Source organism: Fukomys damarensis, unplaced genomic scaffold (genome assembly GCF_012274545.1).
Source record: "Fukomys damarensis isolate Sample0158 unplaced genomic scaffold, DMR_v1.0_HiC HiC_scaffold_16, whole genome shotgun sequence".
Classification (NCBI taxonomy): domain Eukaryota; kingdom Metazoa; phylum Chordata; class Mammalia; order Rodentia; family Bathyergidae; genus Fukomys; species Fukomys damarensis.
This window is the reverse complement of record NW_022900928.1, coordinates 44,049,112-44,075,907: the sequence shown is the minus strand read 5'-3', so window position 1 is coordinate 44,075,907 and position 26,796 is coordinate 44,049,112. Positions and strand designations below refer to the sequence as shown.

Genomic DNA, 26,796 nt, shown 5'->3' with positions numbered 1-26,796 from the left:
AGACAATTCTTAATCAGACATACTTAGAATTACCAGCAAATGTTCAGCCTTTAAGGTTTCTCTCTCTCTCTCTCTCTTTTCCCTTTGTTTGGGTTCTAAAATTGGCAGACAGGTTTATGGGGTGCTGCAAGTTAGTGGGGATCTAGAAGATGGAGGGGTGGGAGATATTGTTTTAGGATATGAGACAGAAGGGAAGCACTGAGACCCCCAAGCTGAGTGTCCTCACCTTTTTCTGGCTTCCAGAGAATGCCTTGTGTTTTCCCATGTGTGGTGAAGTCTGAAGTATTCCTCAGATCCTGGTGTCTCTCTTGGCTGTTGGGATCTTTGGATTAACCTTGGTTGGCTTGGCCTTGCCATTTACTGGCTATGGACTGCAGGTTTCTGCCACAGTCACTCTCCAGCCTAGTGGCTTAGCATTCTACCCTTACCTCCACTGTGAGGTTGCTTCACTCTGGCATGGTGGATGGGCTAACCTTCCACTCAGCTTCTGATCAACATGGGAATTGATGATCAGCCCCTTTCTCTGCCTGATGCACCACACCATTACATCTGTGAGTCCTATCCAGAGTCCGAGATGAGAAGGGGAATAAAGCTCTTACTGATTTAATGAGCTGACTCCAGTCAGCTCCAAATGAAGCATACTGAGATGCATATTCCTTGTTTTCCCCCTGCTCACCACCTTTGCCTCTTTTATCCAATGTCTGGGACTAGAAAATGAATGAGCATTTGTGCTAGCTCCTCTGCATGATGTCTGCCTCCTCATACCACTGCGTGAGTCTCATGACTTCACTAAACACCCCTCAGATTGCTTATTCCAGCAAATTCTTTATCCCTGCTCACTACTTGATCTCTTGTTGTAACTGAGCTTTTTCTTCAATGACGTTCGTATCCCTGGAACCTATCTCTGTACTTTTAAGGCTCAAAGAATCAACATACAACATACTTGTGTGTAATAAACTCTTCTGAAAGTTAGGCGTTGATAGTGGGGGGATGAAGCATAACAAGATGAGAAGTAATAGAGATGAATGGTAGATGTCACTGGCCTTAAAGGGTCTCCATTGTCACCATTACTATGACTGTCTCATTGATACATCTCAACCTTTTCACAAAGCCATGGCCTGCCATCACTTCCTAGGACTTGTCTCACCACCTTCTAGGCAGACATTTCTCTCAAGTCCCTCAGTCCAGAGATATGCATTTATTTTCCCTAGGCAAGTAGCCTATAATTCTGTTATGGTGAGGAATTTAGTTTTTTATTGGATGCTAAGGTGAAAAGTAAGATAGAATAGTGGTAAAACTTATGGGTTACAGAGCCATTCTGCCTAGATTCAAATCTGGTCTTTGTAACTTAGCTAGCTGTGTGTGATTTTTAAGAAATTTCTTCAGTTTTCCCACATATTTCTTATGGGCGGGGGCTACTGTGAGGATTATATGAAGAATACATTGTATATAAAGTAAATAATGAAAGGTAGATGCTGTTTTCTTTCCTTGTTTTTCTTTTCTTTCTTTCTTTTTTTTTTTTTTTTTTTTTTTTTTTTTTTTTTATTTTTTTTTTTTTTTTTTTTTTTTTTTTTTTTTTTGTATCGTGGATCAAACTTGGGACCTTCCACTTTTGAGGTAGATGGTGGCACCACTGAGATAAATCCCCAACCCAAGATGCCATTTTCTTAATTTGTTCATTGTTAGACTAGCCAATGCTTCTCAAAATTTAACACCCATAAAATCTGAAATCATAATGTTAAATAAATAAATCAGACACACAAGTTTAAATATTGTATGATTTCTGTTAGATGAGAAAGCCAATGTATAAATAAATTAAAGAGCAAAATAAAAAATAGATAAGAGGAAACAGGAAAACAGACCTTTTGCAAATGGGAAGGGGACTGTGGGGTTGTGGGGAGAAAGAAACCTTTCTCCATTGTTGGTGGGAATGCAGACTGGTGCAACCACTATGGAAATTAATATGGAGATACCATACCTCAAAGAACTAGGGTTAGAGGTTCCATTTGACCCAGCCATCCTCTGCTGGGTATCTTTCCAAGAGAATTAAAAGAGTCATACCACAGTGATATATGCACACCCATGTTTATAGCAGCACAGTTTGTAATAGCTAAAACTTGGAAACAGCCCATTTGCCCATCAGTTGGAGAGTGGATAAAGAAGATGTGGTTTTTTCTATAACATGAAATACTACTCATCCACAAAAGAATGAGAAATTAGAGTCATTCATAGGAAAATGGATGCATATTGAGGATATACTCCTAAGTGAAATAAATAAGTCACACGTGTAAATACCAAATAGTTTCTCTGGTGTGAAAAACCATAATTGTAAATAAGATCCAAATGGTATAATTGACAATGTGAAATAGGAAGAAAAGGGCTAAAGGTATAGGGAAAGTGGGAAGGATAGGGGAGACAGAATAAGGTAAAAGAAAAAAATATGAGAAAATGAAAAAAATGGAAATAAAGTGTTTGTAAATGGGGAGGAGAGGAGGGGGTGAAGGGAGGGCAGGGACAAGGGGAAAAAATGAGAATCAAGACCTGTCATGTAAAGGTACAAGATCCGAATGATGAATGTAACTGTACTGTATGCCTAAAAAGTACCAATAAACTCAATGAGGAAACAAAAGTTCAATGTAAATAAAGGAAATAGGATCATTGTACTACGAAAAAAAAAATGAGAAGGGGAGTAAGAGATGGAGGGAGGGAGGAAGGAAAAAGGAGGAGGGAAAGGGGGGAAAGAGGATGTAAAAAATTAAGATGTGGATGTGTATATACCAATAAACCTACCAATAAAAATTAAAAAAATTAAAAAGAGTTATCTGGAAGTCTTATTCAATAGCAAATTTCTAAGATCCACCCACCAGAGTTTCTGATTCAGTAGGCCTGGGGTGAAGCCAGGTAATTTGCATTTCTAACAAGTTTCCAGGTGCTACAGTAAAGTTGGTCCAAGAGCCATGCTTTGACATTGGCCTAGAACTTCTGGATCATACTTTGAGAACCATTTTCCTGGAATATCCTTTTTATTTTTAAAAAGATGCCATTACTTTATTTTTCTTGGCTTTCAATCCTTAGAAGTAGGTAGAAGCTTCAACTAGTATTTTTAGAAAGTGTTTTTGTTGTTTATTATTCTCACTATTCTTAAATAAAAAGGTTAAGAATATATACATATATCTCCTTTTTCTTTGCAAAAGAGAAACTGAGGGAAAATACAACAAAAACTAATAGAATTGCTAATCCATAATGGGGTGGAAAGGAAAGGAGAAAGAATGATGATTCTTTTGATATATTAGTCGTCTATATATGGCATGTTAACACTTTATATATTTCAAAACTAAATTAAATTCAACAAGTCTGAGATAGAAGCTAAGAGTTGAATAAAAAAGAAATAAATAACATTTTTATATCAGTGGATGATATAATTACATAGAAGAGAAAACAAAGAGAGAATGAATGCAAGGTGCTTTTTACATAGTTCTTTGATATATACTCATGGTCTAAAAACAAAAGCTCTCTCTCTGAAACAACAAATACTATTTCAGTAGCAAAGTGTGGCTACTCTGAAATTATTTTGCATGCATTGTAGGACTGAACAAATTAGTAAATACAGTAATGTTTTGGGGAGCCAGAGTCTCTGTTCTGGGAGAAAGGAGATTTATGAAATTAGGGAAATAAGGGAGAATCTATGATACTGGCTTAGAAAACAGGTGATGGTATGAAATTGTGACTTAAAAAAATTGAGAATATATGTACATGTATGTATCTTTTCCATTTCTCTCTGTTAAAGAGGCCTAGAATTATTAAATGCCACCTTAGCATTAATGAACACATCTAAAACTCAAATTTAAATACCATTCTCCATTAAAAGTAGCTGATTCTAAAATACATGATAACACTAGAGTATTTTGTTGTATCAGAAAATAAGGAAATGCTTTTTTTTTTATAAAGACAGAAGATGAACAAGTTTAAAGGAACTTCTACTTGTGAAATCATTGGCAAATTGAATAACAGAAAAAAGTAAAGAATAGTGACAGCAATGAATTATAAAATATTGGGGGGAAAATAAAAAACCCATGAAGCATTAATGATATTTAAAAGAAACAAGGAGAATGACAGGGAAGTTTTCTTGAAAGTGAAACAACAACTAAGAGATGTAGAAGGAAGTATAAATTTAGAAATCACTTATTTTAAAGCATTCTGGTTATTTGGTTTAGGTAAGAATCATCAAGGAATGCCAAAACCCCTGGGTGAAAGTTTTTTGGAGATGAGTACATTTACACAGTCTGAAAGTTTCTCCTTGTAGATTAGTTATTAACTACAAGAGGAAAAAAATACTTTTATGGTGGACAGCACTGTATTTAAGTAATCACTGTCACAGTACAAAGTGATCATATTTCCTCATAAGATGTTAAGAAGGACATAATATCACTTATGTAACTAGAATTTAATTATAACATTACCAGTCAAACTCAAGTTTAAGATTATGTCACAAAGGAAATGCCTGTGCTTTTCAAAAATACAGTGCCAAGGCCAGGGATTTAGCTCAGTGGTTCTAACGTCTGCCTCACAAGTGCGATGGCCTGAGTTTGATCCCTGGTATAAAAACAAAGCAAAACAAAAAAACGGTGCCAGAAGAAGCAAATAAAAGTGGGGCAACCATACTAGTTTATGTGGTATTGAACTATGACAACTAAATGCAAGATACATTTCCAGAATAGATGCTTGATGAGAAGACTCAGATTTCTGTAAGACATTAATGGGACAACTAGTAAAATTTGTCTATGGCCTGCCTATTCCATAACTGTATTATCATTATGTATAATCATAATTGCATTGTATCATATGATGATTAAATTATCTGAATGAGCATTGCTCTATGTATGAGATTGTCCCTGTCCTTAAATGATAAATGTTAAAGCATTTAGCAGTGAATGTTTGCAAGTTGCTCTCCAGTGATTCAACAACCACAACATAGATATATTGGCAGTTCATGAATCTCAGTGATTATTCCTAATTTTGCAACTTTTTAAAGCTTATAAGCTTGAACTTTTATAAAATAAACAGATAAAAAAATTTTAAATCCGCAGGTAAACTCTCTCCCAACCAGGTAACACCATAACATTATTCTCCCTGTAACCATGGAGATCTTCCTCTAATCTTTCACTTTTACATGTTTTGGTTGATAATTTTGTACTTTTAGTTTTCTGGTTTGAGCAACTAGTGGAGAAGCGGGCTTGAGAGAAGGTGATACATATTTGGTGCAATATGTCAGAGGTATCTCAAGGTGGTGCAATGGACTCAGAGAGAGGTCTAAGCTTGGGTGTCAGATAATGTTACTCTCTCGAGACTTCTGCGGAGCGTGGAGGACAAGAATGGCTCAAATGAAGGAGGCCAAGATTCAGTGTGGGAGAACCAGACTGCAAAGTATCAGGGGCTGTGGAAGGATGATTTTTAATGAGACCGTAATCAACAGAGTAAAGGACCCAAAGTAGTCCAGACACCCGGCAAACCCCTGGACTTGACACGTGGTTGTCCTTGATAATTTGAGCAGCTTCTGGGGATGTGGTGGGGTGGGGAGTGGGATCCGTGTGGAAACCACTTTGGTGAATTAACAAGTAATTGCGGTGGTGAAAAGTGGTAAGTCTATTCCTCTGATAGGACTAATTGGAAGGTAGGATAGCGATAGAGTAGAGCTAGAGTGATGGTGGGATGAAGGTAGATTTTTGGTTTTGGCTTTTAGAGCTGGAAGGAATTTCTAGTGGAGAGGGGGAGGTAAGAGAATTGGAAAGGGGGATCCTTAGAATATCAAAGCCCAGAGAAAAAAGAGGACAGGATATCAGGTGCACATTGTGGGACTAGGCCTGAGTTAGGAGCAAAATAAACCTTCCTACTCAGTGTCATGCTGCCATTTCCATCTTGGCTGCCCTTTCCTTCCATACAGGGTTCTTCTCCCCTTTAGTCTCTTTTGCCCTTCTTCCTAATATCTCCTCTGATGAGTCAACCCCAGGATTCTGGTAAGTACAGTACCAGAGGAGAACTCAGGTTATGGAGTCAGAAGGTAGCTTTGATTTCTCTTCTCGTCCCCACCCACTTCTCTTTTTTTCTCTTTCCTTGACTTTTTGACTCTGTTATCCCTTCTGAGCAGCAATTTCCTCATCACTAAGTTGAAAAAATGTTACTCTGTGTCATAGATTTTTCTGAAATAAAGTAAAATCATATAATGAAAACATTTCTATAAGGAAAATGTAATTAAGTAGCTTATGCTTTTTGGTGTGCATGTGTTTGTTGTTGTTTTATATCTGTACAGACTGTGGAAAGATTAATCCAGCAGTTTTTTGTTGGAAGTGTATCATGTGCCAGACCCTCTGTTCCTAGTCTCTGGAAATATTCTAGTTACTGGGAGAATAAGAAGTTTCCAGGGATGTTCTCTGTAGTCCTTGATTTATGACTAGGCAGATCATGTAAGATTTGCTGTTTTGTATTAAAACAAAAAGTGCATCTGTGCACCTATAATGTTATGGTTTAGATGGAGAATACCCCCCACCAAATTCTTGTGCATCTAGAGGCAGGGCATGAGCGTGCGTGCGTGTGTGCGTTTGTGTGTGTGTGTGTGTGTGTGTGTGTGTGTGTGTGTGTGTTTTGGTATGGGAGACTGAACTCAGGACCTTGTGCTTGTAAAGCAGCCATAGGTGCCACTGAGCTAAATCCACCCCTCCCCTGCCCTTTTTGGTACCAGGGACCGAACGCAGGACCTTGAGCTTGTGAGACAGGCATGGAGCCACTGAGCTAAATTTCTGGCCCTGAGGCAGGGCTTTTGGGAGGTAATCTGATGATGGGGGTGCTATAGCTGAATGTGCTGTTAGTAAGGCTTTGCTGGTTAGAAGTGAGTCACTGGAGGTGTGACCTGGGAGGGTATAACTCTCTTGATGGTTTCTCCCTTCTCTTTCTGCTTCATGGCCAGCAGGAGGTGAGCAGCTTTTCATCTACCACGTCCCTCTGCTATGCTGTTCCTCCTTGCAGCCAGTCAACCATGGACTGACACCTTTAAAAACCTATGAACCAAAATAAACCTTTCCTCCTTTAAGTTGTAGGCATTAGGTATTCTGTCCCTGCTGGCTGTGGTGGCACACACCTTTACTCTCAGCATGCAAGAGTGTAGATCAGGAGCATCGACATGAGTTCAAGGCCAGCCTGGGTACACAATGACTTCAAGGCTAGCCAAAACTACACAGTGAGACCCCATTTCAAACAAATGAGACAAAATAAAACCAAACAACAGCAAAAATTTAAAAAGTATTCTGTCTCAGTAATGATGAAAGAGACTAAAACAGATTTTGGTACCATGAGTGTTGTTGTTGCCATGAATATACCTGACCATGCATTTAAAAAAGACTTTGGAACTGGTTTGCAGGAGTTTGGAAAGGTTGGGAGAAGCCCCAGAATGCTATAAGCTGAGCTTCATTCTGATACTGATCAGAGCTCAGAAATCCAGGATGCTGATAGAAATACAGACAGTAAAGGCCAGGCTTAGACAGTTTCAGTTGGGAATAAGAACTCCATCAACAATTGGACTAGAGGGCATGTGTTTTGAGCTCTAGCAGAAAATTTGTCTAAATTTTGCCCATGTCCCAAGACTTTATGGGATACTGAGATTAAGGGTAGTTGCCTAATTAATCTGGCAGAGGAAACTCAAGGCAGACCAAAATTTAAGTTATGACATGGGTCTTGCTGGTTACTCATAGCCAAATTTATGGTGAGAATCAGGACAAAAAGAGCTGAATAATTTGGAGTTTTTCTTATGTCCAGAAGCTACCTGTAAATTCAGGCCAGAGAGAGCTTGGGTGCTGAAAAGATTAGTATCTTCTAGATACTAGTCATGTAACTAGGAGATTTAGTATTTGCGCTACTGAGCTTCTTTCTTTGGTACAATTCCTTTCCCTTCTTCCTTTCTTCTCTTTAGAAGGGAAATGTTTACCTTGTGCCATTGTATATTGAAAGTGTTTAACATTCATTTTTATAGGGGCTCATAGCTAAGAGTTTGCCTTGAGTCTCAGAGAAGACTTTGCATTTGGACTTTTCAGCAATGCTAGAGCTGTTAAGACTAGTGACTATTACAGATGGACTAAATGCATTTTGCATAAGGAGATGTCCATGTGTCTTTGGGAAGCCAGTGGTGTAATGTTTTGGTTTAGATCAAGAATGACCTCCAAAACTCTTATGCACTCAGAAGTGGGACTTTTGGAAAGTTATTGGATGATGAGGAAACTAGGGCTAAATTTGATGTTAGGACCTGGGGCCTGGTTTGAAGGGATAGGTCACTGGAAGTATGACCTGGAAAGATTTATCTCCCTCCCCAGCACCTTTCTCTCTCTGCTTCCTGGCTAACATGATGTGAACAGATTTTCATCCACTATGCTCCACTGCCATGCAATTTCTGCCTTAGAGCTGGCTGGCCATGGACTGAAACCTTTAAAAAGTATGAGCTACTAAAAACCCAAAAAGCAAAAAACAAAACAAAAACAAAATTACCCTTTCCTCTTTTGAGTCGTGGGTATTAGAAATTCCCTCCCAGCAAAGAGGAAAATGACTAAGACAGATATAGTCATAGATTCTGCCATTAGATGTTTGATACTGTGATTTACACAAGCCAATAAAAGCCAAATACACAAGCATTCAATTGGCTGTTTACTAAGAACAGTATGTAAAAATCTAAATTTCCAGTAGGTGGCAGCAAAGTCACAGTATTATTTTAGTCATTCTCCAAGGAATGATGTTTTAGAATCTACAAAAAATTCTGAATCGTGTCTTTTTTTCAAGTTGTAGAAGTTCAAGTTGTAGAATCATTCTGTTTTTTTAAAATTAATTTTATTGGTACATTTTAGGTACACAAAGACATTCATCCCTGGAAATTTGTACCTTTACATAATTTATCTTAGTTATTTTTTCCCCATTCCCCTGCCCTCTCTTCAACCCCCACCCTCCCTATTTACAAAGACTTTGTTTTCATTTTTTATTTTCTCATATTAATTCCATTTCTTTCTTTCTTTTCCCCATCCCTCCCACTTCCCCTTCCTCTTTACCCATTTTCTTCCTATTTCACATTATCTATTATTCCTTTTAGTCCTTATTTACACTTTCAGTTTCTCACACCAGAGAAACTATTTAGTATTTACACATGCGTGTCCTATTTATTTGACCTAAGAGCATCACCTCAATGTGCATCCATTTATCTATAAATGTCTCTAATTTCTCATTCTTTATGGCTGAGTAGTTGTCATTCTTAAGAGGGTAATTATTTGAAGATTGTGAAATATGGTCCTGGGACGTCACCTTTAGTCTGCTGAAATAACTAAACACTAGTTTTTAAAAATGGATTTTGCTTTTCAATATCTGAAGTCATTTGAATTTATAGAAACACCTACAACAATAATAAAAAAGGTTAAATTCCAACATACGTTTGTTATCTGCCAGGTACTATTCTAAATATGCAAGGCTTCTGACACTACCCTACTTCTCAGAGACTCTCCAGGGACTACAAGTCTTCCTCCTTCAATAATGGGTTTTTTTTTCCAGGCCACTCTTAAAACATAATACTGACCACATGATCTATGCTTATAGTTCAACGACCCTGCCTAGGAGAGGAGGTTGGTTAGCAATGTTAGTGGTTTAGTTAAGGGCACGTGACAGAATAGGGTGAACAATTTTTGGTTATAATTGGTATTTCTCAGAGCTTGTATATTCTTTTAAAATAACATTCATCCCTTAGATTTATATTAGCCCTTGGTTGGTTCCCTGCTGGCGGCTCATTAGTCTTGGGGGCATGTCTAGTGAATTTCTGGTGACTTAGTAGAATCTTTTCTTTCTGTCTTTTTGAGGCTGAGAAACTAGACAGAATGAGATGGACTCATCAATATACAAAGCCTTTTACAACATAAGGATGTGGAATTTATAGGGATTGATCGGTATTTGACGTCCTCAACCTCTGAATGTTTGCCTTAGTCCAAAGCAGAGAAAGAACTAAGAAATAAAAATGACAGGGTGTCCTAGAACACACTAATTCACATAAGTCTGCCTAATTTCTTCACCTCTCTTGCTCTCTTCTCTTTCTCTCCTCTTCCCTCCCCGCCTCCCTTCCCTCTCTTTCCCTGCCCTTCCTCCCTCCCTTTCTATCAGAACATAACCTAGATACTAGGGAGTCTTTTTAGCTGGTTCCTAAAGAGCTACCTATACATCTTTTTTCTTGTATTTATTTAAGTCTCTAAGAGGGCACTATAAACACATAAGGTGAAATTTCCAAAGACACAATAGGGTACATGATTTAAAAAGTAAGATTTCCCATAATTAGCAGTTTCCAGTGATGCTCAGTTTTGGCACCCAGAGGGGACCCCTGTGCTTGGCAGAGCATAGAGACATTCATTCCTAATGGTGCAGCCAGTAGTAGCTCAGCGAGTGGAGTAAGATAGGTGTATGTGACCCCTCCTGATGACTCTCAGAGGTGTGGAATTTATACCACATGGGAAAAGAGACACTAAACTTTGGGAATTAATAACAAGATGGCCTTATTTGTGTCCACAAGCTGATACAGCCTGGGAAAATTCAAAGTATTATAGAAATGACATATGTTCTCAAATGAAAGTTTTAAAATACAGGTGTGTGTGTGTGTGTGTGTGTGTGTATGTGTGTGTGTAGTTGCTTCTTGACTAACAGTGGGATTATATCTCAGTAACCCATTGCTAAATTGAAAATATCCTAAGTCCAAAAATGCATTTAGTTCTCTCATTTACTGAACATTATAGTTTAGCCTAGTTTCCCTTAAATATTTTCAGAACACTTACATTAGTTTACAGTTAGGCAAAATCATCTAATGTAAGCCTATTTTATAATAAAGGGTTCAATATGTCACATAATTTATTGGTTACTCTGGAATATCAATTATTTACTCTCATGACTGTGTGCTTGACTGGGAGCTGCAGCACGATGCCGCTGCCCAGCAACTTGTGCAAGTATACTGCACATCACTAGCTAAGAAAAAGAGAAAAATTTCAAGTATGATTTCTACTTAACGATGTGCTTGTGTATTATGATAAAGGCAAAAAAACTGTAAGTTAAACCTTCCTACATTGGGGACAACAGTGTGTGAGTGTGAGTGTATATATGTATCATAGTTCTTTCCTGCAATAGGGAGCCCAATTTCAGTCTCCAAGATTCATAGCAACTCAAGAATTAACAAACTGTCTTTTTTTATTGTTTTGGTACTGGGGATCAAACTCGGGTCTGTGAGCTTGCAAGATAGACAGCGGAACTACTGAGCTAAATCCCCAGCACCAACAAGCCATCTTTATGAGCAGGAAGCTGTGACTCTTCACATCACCAAGAATCTTATATCATGTTATTAAATGAATCCACAAGAAGGACCAACCACCACAGAATGGCAGTCAGCATGCTGCTCCCAAGTCCTGCCCCTGAGCTTATGCTCATTCCCAACAGTGAGTGCTTTTGCTGGCTAACCTGGGACAGTCAGTTTACTCCTGGAACAGTTACTTAAGCGCACCTATTCCAGTCTCCTAAAGTTTCCTAACCTTTCAATAAATTATGTATAATTCCCCCAGTGCTGCTCCATTAGGGTGTGAAACAATCATGGAGGTCGGAGCCCAGGTGGGCACAAGAGTCTGCCATCTTACAGACACAAAGCTGCAACTGCTTCCTCCTCCTGGGCCTCTTCTGTATCTAACAGTCTCCTGTTTCTGGGCCTTTCAATACAAAGGGCTAATTCCATCTCCAGACCAGAAAGGGGAATTACCTGGCCTCCCAAGACCAGCTACCCTAAATTCCTACACAGTCATATCCAAGTATTTAGTTGCTTTGAAACTCATGGACTTTGGTATTTCATGCATGTTGATGAAAAAGTCTGTTCCTGTACTTTTGTTTTTCTAACACAAGCTAGAACTTGGTGTCAGTTGCCTTGAGACTTGCTACTCTTTCTATCAAAAACCATTTCTTTGGTAGTCATCATTTTTGACATTCATCTCGTCTCCCAGAACCAGTTAACAAGGACTACCAAGATACCACTGTACTTCTTTTCTTTAAATGATACCACTCAGTAGCTCAATATCATTTACCAGTGAAAAATTCAGGATATTCTGTGACCTTACTAATGCCTAGCATGTCATCTGCAAGATGGAGTGGTGTGTGTGTGGAGGGGAGAGTGGGGAAGAGAGAGAGAGAGAGAGAGAGAGAGAGAGAGAGAGAGAGAGAAGGTTTTCTCATGGTACCCAACCAGAAATTACTAGAGATTAATATATTTTGGAATCAAATTCCTCCAGATATATACACAAAGTCTTTCATTAGTTCTAAATATTTTCCATAAGATTATTGTGGATTTTTCTGGCTAGACAATCATGATTTACAAAAACTATTTTGATACCTTTCCAATATTCACTTCTCCAATTTCTTGAAAAATCTCAATTTGGAATCTGTCTCAGTTCATTTTGTGTTGCTACAATGAATTACCAATGCTAGGTACTATATAAAGAAAAGGAGTTTCTTTGGTTTGTGATGCTTGTGGTGGTGAGGGCATCCTGGCTGTGTCACAGCAGAAGCAGAAAGGAAACAACATATGCAGAAGGAGATAGGTGTAGGAGGTGGTCTTGTTTTGAACAGCCCTTAAAAGAGAACTAATTCACATCCTCAGGCCCTGACCCAATTCTGAGAAACAGCATTCATTCACTCATCAGGGCGGTGCCCCTGTGACCTAATCACCTTCTGCCTGGCCCTCCTCCTCAAGTCCTGCCCTCTCAACACTGCCATAGTGTGGACGAAGCTTTTGGCACAGGGACCTTTGAGGAACAAACCATAGATGTTTAAAACCACCGGGATGTTTTTCAATAATAATAGGGATACCGAGTTTGTATTCTTCCTGGCTTTAGTAGAATGATATTATCATTATTATTGTGAGTGTGTTTGTATGTGTGTGTGTGTGTGTGCGCGTGTGTGTGTGCATGTGTGTGTGTGCTACCTGGAGTAGAAAATATCCTTGGAAAAAGTTCTGAGTTAATAAAAGTGATAGGATTCCCAAGACTTATCTCAAGTTAAGTTCACTGTGGTCTTTTCTTTAGAAGTAGGCTGACCAGCCACCCCAATTTGCTCAGGACTAAAGAGTTCCCTGGAATGAAGGACTTTTGGTACTAAAATGAGGATAATCTTGGACAAATCAAGACACACAAATCATCCAAATGATAGTAGTATTTGGTTCCTTTCTTGTTTTGTCCAAAAGACAGAAATGGCATTCAAAGGAAGCTGTTAAGAATGTGCTCATTAAACAGTCATTGTCATCATTACCTTAGCAATACCGAATCAAATTTAGAAGGGAACCAAGATATCCTTTCCTAAAGAACTTAAAGCAAATAAAGAGAAACTCCATGGAGATGGCTTTAATAGATTTGCTCTTTTGGTGGTGAGAGAGTGCTAAAGGAGTTGGCCAGTCTGGTGGAGAAAGAGGTAGAAAAACTGGAGACACTGGACATACCCAGATAGTACAAAACTGATGTTCCTGACCCCTAGAATGGAGTGTAGAACTACTCCACATTGGGAGTGAGAATGACAGGGAGAAGTGCAAAACTGAGGCATCTGATGCCCTCTAGAGGCGATTCTCTCTTGGGCTCCCTGCAGTGTAACCTGAGTGGAGGATTGCCTTACACAGGCCAAGAACACTAATTTTGTCTACCCATGAAGAGAAAACTTGTCTGTTTGGTATTAGTTCCAAACAGTAATAAAACTTATAGGAGTGATATATAAAATAGTATCTTTTGTGTATAGTTTTAAATTTTTATTGTTTTGCTTTCATTTGATTGTGTAATAAAATAAATAAAATCAAAAAAGGACCTTTATGGGCCAATGGTGACAGTATTCCACTAATCGACAATATTGGATAAGCAGTTATCAGTGTCTGCCCCAGCCAGACATCCATGTATTTTCAATGAGAAATTACACATAAAATTCTGGAGAACTTGTGATCAGTGTTGAACTCCATGAAAAGTCCAGTACAAATCAGAAACCAGTTAACTCATTCAGGAAAAATTACTAAATACGGACTGAAATACAGAGGTCTATTGGACAAACACACAGTCTTTCTTAGGATATAAGCTTGACCCTAATCAAGAAGAAGGTTATTCTGAATATAGAGCACAGACTATCAGAGGAAAGTTGACTATTTATTGGCATCAGTTTATGAAAGTTCCTCACCCACAGGAACAGAAGTACTGGTGGATCACTGACTCTTTTGGACAGTTCCAAGAAAGGTATTACTGACATTCACCTCAGCGACTTTTTGTTGCTGTTTTTCTGCTCTTGCATAACTTACAATATCACTTTCTTACTTATGTAATTCTTCATTTAGCCAAATTAATGCAACCATTTCTGTTACAAACAAGTTTTGCAAGTCCATAGCAAGTTTTCCTCTTCTAAGAATTTTTATGATAGCTCTACTTTGATTCATAGAGTGATTTCACTGTTTCTCCCTGTGCAAATACTTCAATAACTTTTTGACCACTGCACAGTCACCCCTGTAGACAGACAGCAACTGTCCTACTTCCCTATTTTAATGATATTCATTTTATTTTGTATAGGACATATAAGTAATTCCACAAGGTCCCTTAAGATCCATTTAATCCCAGAGGTTGTTAACTGAAATACTTTGTTTTGTTTGTTTGTTTGTTTTGGAACCGGGGATCAAACTCAGGCCCTTGCACTTGTGAAGCAGACGGCAGAACCAATGAGCTAAATGCCCAGCCCTGACTGAAATACTTTGGGTATCACCTCTATGCCGTTAATTATTTCTATTTATTATGTCTTGATTTCCCAGTTCACTATGCCTAATCTCAGTCTATTGGGTAAACTTTCCCTCCCCTAAAAACCGTACCCTCAAGCCCCATCTTTCTGTTCTTTTCACACCTGCAGGACTGGAAGCAGTTTTGAAATGTGACACTGACTTTTCCTGCTTCTCCACACCCTGCAATCTGGATCCCACAAATTCCACAATTCAGTAGAACTTGCTTCACTGCAGCCGATGATAACATTTTATACCATTGCTGCCTTGGCTAGAGCTGATTGTTTCAGGTAGAGAAATACAGACTCAAACTGGGCCAATCAAATCTCCCCCCCTTAGAATTTGGAGCCTGGATGGCAGAGGCACAGAATTCGTTGGAATGGAGTTGTGCCAACAGCTACATCACCTAGACAGACGGTTTGTGGATTCTAGGAGGTACCGAAAGCTGCCCTGGATCCTACCCTTCTGGAGCTTTGGTTGTCACCTCACCCACTGGCTCTTCCTTAGGCAATGAAATTCCTCATTTTCTGCTTAAGCTAGCTGAATTGGCTGCTATCCTTCACAACCAAGAGACTTGGCCATTTGAATTCTTATCCTCTTTAATGATTTGAAGGCACAGATGTTGAAGAATACCCTTCCCTGCCAATCATCATTTTCCCCATGTCCTTCCTGCCTGTGAATTCTTGTGACCTCATGTCCAGAGTTATCCCTCTGGCTCTACAGTAGGTCTTCTTCTTCCACCTACACCTGAGTGAGAAGATTTCCAACATTCTATTCATGGAAATCTTTATATTATCATCTACTGAATTCAACAAAACAAAATGTGAATGAGCCAGACATTCCATCACTTTGATTCCGAAGACTCTAAGAAGACTTAGTCAAGTACCAAGACATTTGAGTTCTAGACAGACATTTCTGATCTATTTTTACCTGAGGCCACTTACTGCCTTCTCAAAAGTTTATAATTTTAACCTACAATTATAATCTTCTTTCTGTCTCTTTTTATCTTGATCAGGAATAATACTATCCTTCATGTGGGCATTTAAGTATCAGAGTCATCTCATTCTATCCCTCCCGCCAGTCAAAGCACAAGCCCTGCTTCTGAGTCTAACCCCGTCACACATACCAGTCACCTCCCACCAAGTTCCCTTCAATTTCACTCGCTTTTACAGGGGCTTACCAGGTTGACACTCTATAATCTGCCTGCTCCTCACCAAATCATCGTCCATGCTGCTGCTTAGCTCTTCCTACATTCAGCTCTAACCATGACAATTCCACGGAAAGAGGCCCTTAAATTAATAGTTTTTCAACTGGGTGACCATAAAAATTGCTAGAGCATTTTTAAAAAGTTCATATGATAGGGTTGCAAATAAGATTTCCCAAATCAGTTTCCAGCACTGAGGCATGGACAAGTACACTTTGAGAAAGGGCCCTGAGGGATTATGCTGTAAATTGGTGGCTGAATCACTGCTTTACTGGAATCTCTAGAACTAGTGAACAAATCTCAGACTTCTTGCTGTTACATTTAAGGCACCAACTTCTGCTTGAAGCCTTATCTCCCTTCATTCCTCACATATCCCTAAATCTGACCCAGAGTCATTATAATGGTTACTGTTTCCTGAATGCCTCCTGACTTCATGCCTTTAATTAATCTGTTCTTGTACCTCAGGCTATCCTTTCTTCTCCACTTCTATTTATCTGAATTATGCCTTTTCTTGAAGGTTAATCTTAAATGGAACAAATTCAAATAAAAAAGCATTTAAAGTAGTGCTTGAGCCATAACAAGCTTCCAACTGATCAATGTTGTTATTATGATAGCTAATGCATTTTTACCTCTACGAAGTTCTTACTACTCCAAGAGAGTGCTACTTCTTCAGGTTCCATATAACTATTTTTGTACCTGTTCTCCCTCTCCCAGTGAGGTGCAAATTTGTTGGTGAATATCACTTCTCAGCTTTTTGGCTAAGATCAAGTACAAATTCGTTGGTGAATTGGTTAGGGTTCACAGCATGTTCAAAGACACAGTATAAGTTGAGGAAATATTTAACCTTTTAAGTTGAATTCTAAGCGTTCTATGAGGACTGCCACTAAATCTAGAATCAGATGTTCTTGCCCAGCATGTTTTGTGTTAGATGAGCAGGGGAGAAGCCTCACTCAGAGCCCTTTAAATTAAAAGCATATTTATGTGGCAAGAAAATTTCCAATTTATGCTGAGCAAAGGAGACATTAACAATTGTGGAGTACATACTGTCTGCCACGACACTGGTCTATATGACCTTGAAACAGGTATGTAGCATGAGTCACTTTTGTCATATCTTGTATTCTTTGCTCCCATCATTTGCTTAATGTAATATTTGTGTCTGACATGGGCTTAGCATACATCTCTAGTTGTTTCTGAACACGGTAAAGAGGCAACAGACCACTGGGTGGCAATACTAGGCACTCCCATATTCCTCTGAGTACTCAGAACAGAGGAGTTCTGTAGGGCAGGATTTGTGACTGACACGTTAGCAGAGTTTTTAAAAACCTATAATGTACTATACAGTTACCAGCCAAATTCTGATATTTGTGGTCATTATCAGCCAGGTGGCTGTTTAAATGACTTTAGGAAGATGTATTTCAAAGAATTTTGGGTCTTTCCTAAATCTATATTCTTAAGAGAGGTAAGGGTTTGGGCACATGACATTATGTCCCTGTGAACAGCACCAGAAACATAGATCTGCTTTGCTGGGATAAGGGACAAAATATGGCTCTATAACACATGCTCCCATGTTGAATGGTAGCTACTGTTATGAGAAAGATAGTTGTATAACTTGTGGTTCAAACTGGGACACTTGGAACAAAAGAGAAAATTCATATTATCCCAGGGAAATTAGAATTCAGCTATCACAGGGCACATCATTTCCACTGGGGATGCAGTTAGTGACAACTCCTTCTTTCACCTCCAGAAAAAGTGCCAATAGTAAAGGTGTGAATCCTGAGAGCAAGTAAAAAGTTATTTTGGATATGCTGGATTCATTCTGAAGTGACTACACAAATCTAAGATACTGACTCAATAAATCCTTGCGCTGTGACCTAATGTAAGAGAAGATTTCTCAGTTGAAAAGGTAAGTCAGACACTGGATTTGCTGAGGAAAATTAGGGCTCTCTTTAAAAAACTGCACTGTTGGGGCCGGGGATTTAGCTCAGTGGTTCCACTGCCTGACTCCCAAGCACAAGGTCCTGAGTTCCATCTCTGGGACAAAAAAAAACAAAACAACAAAAAACAAAAAAACAAACCTGCACTGTTATGGTGAATAGACACGGATGCATCAGACAACAAATAACCATGTGTCATGATTACAAACAAAACTGACAAGAACAGAGTCATATTAACAGGGTACAGTGTGATTGATTAGTCCCTGATTAGTCCCAGGAGAAACAGGTTGGTGACATTTTCTTTTGAAATGGTACTTCCTTCAAAAAGACTCCTGATGGCATAAGTGGGAATGTGAACCTTTATTGGAACCCTAATCCTAAGCCTTCTAATTTCCATACCACTTCTTTTTATTATCAAAAAAGCAGATGGTATGTAGGTGTTTATTTTGTCTAGTCAGGTCCACTAGAGATCTTTATCTCTTAGGCAGGTTTTCCTAATGAGGTATGGCTCTGTTTCTTCCCAATATGGCTGATATTCTCAACAGTGGTATTAAGTCATGAACAAGCTCCTTAAATCACCATGGAAAGTGTTTCAGATAGCTGGCATTTGAGGATTCTTCATGCATAACATGGGTCTCTAGTGACCTACTTACCATAAGTCTTTCACGCACTCCCTTTGAACCATGATGAAAGTAGTCTATACAAAAGCTGACAGGCACAACCTATCAAATTAAATCCCAAACCAGACCTTGATGTTAAAATCCTGAAACAGAAAGGACCTATCAAGTTGAATTTACATGTGAGGATCATGAGTTCTTAGCATCCAGAGAAAACTCAGACTTTTGTACTCTGCATGACAATAGTTTCGCTTGAAGACAACACAAGTAAAATAATTTCTTTGCAGTTTAATGTTTAACCAATACATAATGTTTAAAATGGAAAGAAGGATACAATTTAAAGCACTCTTTCTTTTGAGTCTTTGGAAACAGACTTAGAATTTATTAAAATAAGAGCTTTAAAGTCTTTTACCATTTATGTTAAATACAAAAAGGAATAAATAACACGTGGCAAAATAAGTGTGTGCTTTCAAGCACTTGCCATAGTAACTTTTTTGATTCTTTTCAAAAAGGAATATTTTCAAAGGACAATGTTTAATATATTAGTAATGACATTTATGTCATAGTTCAGCCCCAACAGAAAAGATCAATTACCTGATTTCACAGTGATTTTTCTAATCTTTCATTAGTCATCTGAGAATATGCAGATAGAAATGTACAATGCTGTCATGTCTAAATCACAAACTGAATCAACTCAGAAGCTCAGGACCTTAATTGGCCTTGTGATAGAAAGGTTAAGAGTATGTGGCCTAGGGGGCTGGGGATTTAGTTCAGAGGTTTCACCACCTGCCTTGCAAGTGCAAGGACCTGAGTTTGATCCCCAGTACCAAAAGAGTACATGGCCTAGAGTTGCAACTGGATTTGGTTTCCACAGGTGGGATTTGGGGCAAGTTGTTTATTCTAAGCTTAAACCCTTGCTCCTAACCCCCTGCTTGATCAAAGTATAACTGGCAAAATTGAATCTACTTATAGTGTACAATGTGATATTTTGATGTACATAATTACCACAATCAAGCTAATATACCCACCACTTTGAATAATTATATTGTGTGTGTGTCTGTATGTGTTGAGAACGTTTAAGGAATTATGATTACTTTGATTACTTTTCTCTCTCTCTGAGAATGTACTGGATCTGCCGAATGTATCCTTTGATTTTCTTAATTTTGTGTATTTTTTCTTGTTCTTTTGTTTCCCAATTATTCATTTTGCTGTAGAATTATACTCTTGTTTTATAGATATAATATGATATAATGTAATATAATATATGTTTAGAAAATCTACTTGAAAGGGTTGGGGGTGTAGTTCCATAACAGAGTATCTGTTTACCATGTGCAAGGTACTGGGATCAAATCCTAACACCTCAAAAATCTATTGGAGAATTCTACAGAGGCTTTTAAAAAAGTTAAACTTCTGGGCCTGGGGATTTAGATCAGTGGTGCTGTTGCCTGCCTTCCAAGTGCAAGGTCCTGAGTCCCCCTAACCCCCAAAAGTTAAACTTCTGTTACCTACATCAATTTTATTTCCTCTAGGCACTTAGTTTTCCGTTTTTTCAGTCTTCTAAATTAGTCGTAGTGAATTAAATAGAACAAAATTATTGGTAATAATAGTACAGTTGTTAGCAGCAATCACCCTAATGAAAAACTTTTTAAGAGTACAGTGCTGGTTAGCATGCTACTGCATCCATCAACAGAATAGGAAATCACTAAGACAGATACTAATTAGGAGATGGTGAGAAGCTTTTTGGTATTTCCATTGAAAACATAAGAGGATAAAAGAGACTTATTAAGATACAAAGTAAGTCATATTTTACATAGAGGAGAGTTAAAATAGAGTGGATGCCTAGAGTTCGATTTGCGCAGCCTCTCCATTTGGAAGCCTTCCTTTCCCACACTGCCATCTACGTGGTTCCATCGGGACACACCACAGTACATCTTTGTCCATTACTCAGGTAGTCCACAGGCCCAAGATGATTCAGTCACCATTTTTTCTTGGGAAATTTTATAGTTGGAATGGAAGGAAAGAGACAAGTATTTTTCTGGACTATAAGATACTGACATCAAGGCTTTTCGAGAATTTTTTTTGTAAGATGAACCTGAGAAAGCAGAGGAGTTGTGCAGTGAAAACTTCCATAGAAGTGCAAGCAGATGCACAGAGAAAAGCAATCACTGGAAAAGGAAACCCAGACTCAGAGGCATAAGAATAAGTTATTCCTTTTTTTCAGCTTTAATTGAGTTTATAGGTACATTTTAGGGATACAGTATAGTTACATTCATTGTTGGGATCTTGTACCTCTACATGACAGGTCTTGGTTTTCATTTTTTCCCCTTGTACCTGCCCTCCCTTCATCCCCTCCTCCCTTCCCCATCTACAAACACTTTATTTCCATCTTTTAATGAAAAGATGGTAATAATAATAACAAAGAATCAGTTAATCCTGAGCTGAGACTCACCTCTTCCTCAAGGATCTTAATATTCACGTTCAATTTCCCTTTCAGCTTACACTAATTGTTGGCCTCTCTGTTGCAATAATAAAACATCCCTAACTAATATATTCAGTTTATTCAATGCTTCATAATGAATCAGGCAATATATGAATCAGGCTATTACATACTTCATTCAATTATCAACACAACTTATAAGATTGGTAATATTTTATGCAAGAGGAAACTATAGAGATACAATGGCTGTATAATAGACAAATCTATCAAGACATTCCACAAGTGTCCAAAATCAGTATGTGTCAAACAGAACCATTTTTTTCAATCTGTAAAATAGGACAGGCCATTCCCACTGTCTGAAAATGCTCCTCTTATATATTCAGTGGCAATTCCTTCTCACTTTGAGATATCAGTATAAATTAAGGTTCTCAGAGAAGGCTGCTCTAATGTTACTCAACTAAAGTAGGGCCCCTGAGTGCTCTATTATTTTCCTTATTAACAATTATAATTACATAGGCAACATTTTATTTAGTTCTTTATATTTGTGTATTCCTACACTATACTCTATGATGGCAGGGATCTATCACTGTCATTTACCATTATAGCCCTACATCTAGCAGAGAGAAGGTAAATATGCTTGAATAAATTAAAGACTTCTGCATGTTTCCTTTTATGTATCTATGAGGCTGTGTTCAACAATTTCAAACACTTATTTTTTAAGTAGTGCATGCACTGTGCTAGGACATTCTGAGACAAAGACAAATGAGATACAGCCTCTCTCCTGCAGCAGCTCAAAGTACAGCATAAGGACCAGACTGGGAGATAATTACAGTATGAGGAGTGAAGTGCTACAATAGAGATGTGAACAAAGTGCTGTGGTTGAAAAGATGGAACTAGTTAAGTTAAGACATGGCATAGGAAATTAAAGTCATGAAAAGAAAGAAATTGCCAGAGTTCAAATCATCAGATTATTTATAATGTCTCTATTCTTACAGCTTTACCATGTACAGTCTTATCTAACTGAAAGTTTATGGAGTATTTTCAAGTAGAATAGAGAGCAGCTACCAGAACCATGATGGTCTACAATCATCAGCATGAACTAGGGTAACTTCCCCTACAAAATGGTTTAATGAGATCAACAAGAGTGGTGGGGAAATGACAGAGCAAGTCTCCGTATGTATATGACAAATAAACAATTTTTTAGGTTAATGAAATACTTATGCCTTCAATTTAATGTAGATCAATGCATAACAACCCTACAATTTTAACTGCAGGAATAATAGTAATTTGTAAGGTGTAAGAAATCAGAGCACAGAAGTAATAGTAGCAAACTTTCCAATCAGGGGAAATGAATTTCACATACAGATAAGTGAGGCATATAGGACTCCAACTAGCAGTGATGAAAAAAAAAGAAAAAGAAAAGAAACTACACCTAGGCATAACAGGAACCCAACAGAAAAAATACAATTTTACAAGCTGTTAGAGAAAAGAAACAAATCACAAGAAAGAAAAGCTCACCAGAATCACAGCAGACTTCTCAACACAAACCCTCAAGGCAAGAAGAGCATAGAGTACAGTTATTTCAAGCGCTGAAAGAAAACAACCTCCAACCCAGACTGATGGACCTTGCAAAACTATCTTTCAAAATTGATGGAGAAATAAGAAACTTTCATGACAGAGAATACTGGAGGAACTTCATGAATACCAAACCAGCACTGCAAACATTTTTAAACAATATCCTAGACAAAGACAATGAGGGTCAAAACTCCATAAAACCCAACAGAATGAATCCATCGGGCAAGACCAGATATTAAATGCAAAGGGAGAATCCAACAACAGGAAAAGGTCATGACAAGGAAAAGTCAATACATATCAGTCATAACCATCAATGTCAATGGTCTCAATTTACCAATCAAAAGAGAAAGACTGACAGAATGGGTCTAGAAGCAATACAACAATATGCTGCATACAGGAAATACACTTAAATAAAAAATAAACTCATAGAATGACACTTAAAGGGTAGAGAACCACCCTCCATGTGATAGGAACCTGTAAAAATGCAGGAGTATTATGGCAAATTATTCACACCAGGGAAACTATTCGGCATTTACACATGTGTGACTTATTTATTTCACTTAGGAGTATATCTTCAATAATTGCAATAATACATAAGATCCTAGTAAGATTACTGACATTTAGAAATGGGAAGAAAGGAGCTAAAGGTGTAGGGAAATGTGGGATGGGTAGGGGAAGGGTAATAAGGGAAAAGAAAAAAATGAGAAAAGACTTGTCATGTAGAGGTACAAGATCCCAACAATGAATGTAACTGTACTGTATCCCTAAAATGTCTCAATAAACTCAATTAAAGCTGAAAAAAATGCAGGAGTAGCTACTCAGCAACAAGAGTAGATAAAATGGATTTCAAACCAACACTAATTAAGAGAGACAAAGAAGGCCTTTACATCCTGGTAAAGGGAACAATTCAAGAAGAGATGACGATCATAAATACATATGCACCAAATAACGGTGCACTCAACTATATAAAACAAATATTAATAGACATGAACATTCATATAAGCACTAATACAACAGTAGTGGCGGACCTCAATACTCCACTGTCACAAATAGATAGATCAACTAGATAAAAAATAAACAACAAATACTAGAACTCAACCAAATTCTTCAACACATGGACTTAACAGATGTTTAGTGTTCCACCCAACAAAATCAGAATACACATTCATTCCAGCTTCACATGGGTCATTCTCCAAAATAGAACACATACTTGCTCATTGAGGGCATTTGAATAAATGTAAAGGAAATGAAGTTATTCCCTGAATATTATCAGATCATCCTGCAATGAAACTGGAGAAGAATAGGAAAGAAACCACAAGAATTTCATAAATACATGGAAATTGAATAACATGCTACTGAGCAACCAGTGAATCACAGAGGAAATTACAGAAGAAATCAGATAGTTTCTGCAATTAAATGACAATCCCATTACAACATATTGGAATATATGGGATACTATGAAAACAATCTTACCAGGAAAATTCATAGTGGTGAATATTCATATTAGGAAAACACATTGAGGTCATACTCTTAAGTGAAATAAATAAGACACACATGTAAATATCAAATAGTTTCTCTGGTGTGAGAAATTGAAAGTGTAAATAAGGACTAAAAGGTATAATAGATAACGTGAAATAGGAAGAAAAGGAGGTCCAAAGGGAAAGTGGAAGGGGTAGGGGTGGGGAAAGAAAGGAAAGGAATAAATATGAGAAAGGAAAAATGGAAACAATGTCTTTTTAAATAGGGAGGGGTGAAGGGATTGAATGGAGGGCAAGGGAGTGGTGAAAATAATAAGAATCAAGATATATCATATAAAGGTACAAATTCCCAATGGTGAATGTCATCGTATTGTATACCTAAAATGTACCAATAAATTTAAGGAATAAAAAAATAAAAGAAATCAGAGTAACATGCAAGAAATCAGTACTATTACAAAGTAGTCCTCCCTTATTGCTGGTTTTGCTTTCTGTAGTTTCAGATACTCTCAATTAGTCATGGTTTGAAAATGTTAATTGGAAAATTCCAGAAATAAATATTCATAAGTTTTAAGTTGCAAGCAGTTTTCTGAGTAATGCAATAAAATCTCACATCATTCCACACCCTCCTGCCTGGGATGTGAATCATCCCTTTGTCCAGTGCATCTACACTGTATACACAACTTGCTCATGTATTAGTCATTTAATAGCTATCTTGATATCAGATCTGCTGTCATGGTATCACAATGTCGTGTTTAAATCACTCTGAGAAAAAAGCCCAACATCAGGCTACAGTGTCATTCACTCTTTTTTTTTTTCATCTCGTTTACCTTGTATCATCTCATATTATCAGAAGAGGAAGGGTGATAACAATATTTTGATAGAGAAATCATTCATACAGTTTTTATTGTACTTTATTGTTGTAGTTAGTCTATTTTATTGTTACTATTATTAATCTCTTATTGTGCCTAATTTATAAATTAAAATTTATTTTAGGCAGGTATGCATAGGAAAAAAAAGTATATATAAAGGTTAGTACTATCCAGTTTCAGGCATCAACTGGGGTCTTGGAAAATATGCCTCTCAGCTGGAAGCTACTACTGCATCCCTTTCTAATTTATAAGGCTTGGAGCAGAAGTCAGAGTAAATATGCTCATTAAGTAGTTACATATGAAGAAATGTAGTTCTCCCGAATCTCATAATCACCCCATAATATTCTGTAAAGACACTGAGGCTCAATGCAGGTCTAAACATAGGCCTGTGCAAAGAAGCCCAGGGCTATACTATAGTCAGCATTTGCCCGTCTGTAGTATCAGACCTGTTTTTCTTGATGGTGAGATTAGAGGAAAATAGTTTTTGATACTTTCATTATACTCAAATGATGTTCCTTTATGAAGCACTGTTCTCATTACAATAGGACCAATGGGTGATTAATGGGCAATTACACCTAGGATATCACTTTTGGATGCTTATCTTTCTTCTTGTTAATCTTTAACCAGGTCACCCATGTGTTTGGGACAATTGCTCTAGTTATGTTCTAAGATAGACCTCTTCTTTAGCTATCACTCTCATATCTTTATCATTTGTTAGGAATGACTCAAAGACAACTTCCTTTTAGGATTTACCTGTGCATGTGTTAGTGATTTCAGGGAAAAACAGTTTTGGCAAGCCACCAACATCACTAGTTATCTGATGAAAGCCTACAACCCATGTAACGGATCAAGATGTAGATATGATGTAACTATATATTTTTAATCTGGGATGCTAAAATATTTAGCAACACCACCATGTAGTTACATCAGTGGTCCTCAATATCAGATCCCTCTCTCTCACACACACTCACAAAACAAATACAAAAAATTGTTGTTTGTTGTCCTGACTTTAAAGAACTATGAGTTGAAAAAAATGAGTAATTTCAAAATTATAATATTTTCTTTATGATCAAAAACATGCTTCATGTACTAATTCATCTAGTATTTATTGGCACTCACCTGCGAGGCCAGCTGTGGGTCTTGGTGGCAGACAGAATTCCATCTTTGCCATTTACTTGCTTACCATCTGCAGACCAGTTATTTACCTCTCTGTGCCTTGGCGGTTCCTGCTTCTGTAAAATGGGTCTAAGTATTACAGTTTCTTCACAGTGTTGCCATAGTATTATATAAAATAATGTATGTGTGTATAGTGCTTACGGGCGTTTGGCACTGCATTAAGATAATTAATTTCTTTAAGATAATTAGTTTCTTTCAGCACCATGGTTAACGTCAGATATCTTGGAGGGCCTGGAAATATCCTTAATAAAGTGAAGCTGTGTGTACCTAGATGAGTTCTATTTGAAGGGATCTCTTATCTCTGGATAGGGACGTAGGCACAGAGATAACCAAAGAGAGGTTAGAACCCTAACACAGCCAGAGTAACAAATTCTACTCTGCCCCCTCCAAGGTAACTCAACAGAATGCAGACACTGCAAACAGATGGGCGGCCCACATGTAAGTGGGCACCTTGCAAGGGACCGAGGAGCTGCAGGCCTAGCCAGCTCTCACCTACCACCCGGAGTCACGTCTAAGACGTGCGTCTTTTCTGGGCGTACAAAGCCCCAGCCCTGCCTCACTTTAGTCCTCTGATCTGCGGCCCCTCCAGCCCTTCCGGATCCGCGGAGGGGGCCCCGTCGCCCCCGCGTCGGCCCGTCCGTCCGTCAGTCCCATTGCGCATGCTCTTCGCGCGCGGGTGGGG

The 26,796-nt window shown here is 38.1% G+C and overlaps 1 protein-coding gene across 2 annotated transcripts in view; it reads left to right on the top strand.

Moving 5' to 3' along the window:
- The window catches only part of Slc36a4 (solute carrier family 36 member 4), a 108,606-nt gene that overhangs the window by 41,290 nt on the left and 40,520 nt on the right, over nucleotides 1-26,796 (top strand). Inside the window, exon 1 of one of the 2 annotated variants that reach the window (XM_033764275.1) lies at nucleotides 17,914-17,931. The exons of the other annotated variant lie outside the window; for it this stretch is intronic. The gene's annotated coding sequence lies outside the window, so the exon portion shown is untranslated. Of the gene's footprint in view, nucleotides 1-17,913; nucleotides 17,932-26,796 lie in introns of those variants that run through there. 2 annotated transcript variants of the gene reach the window in all.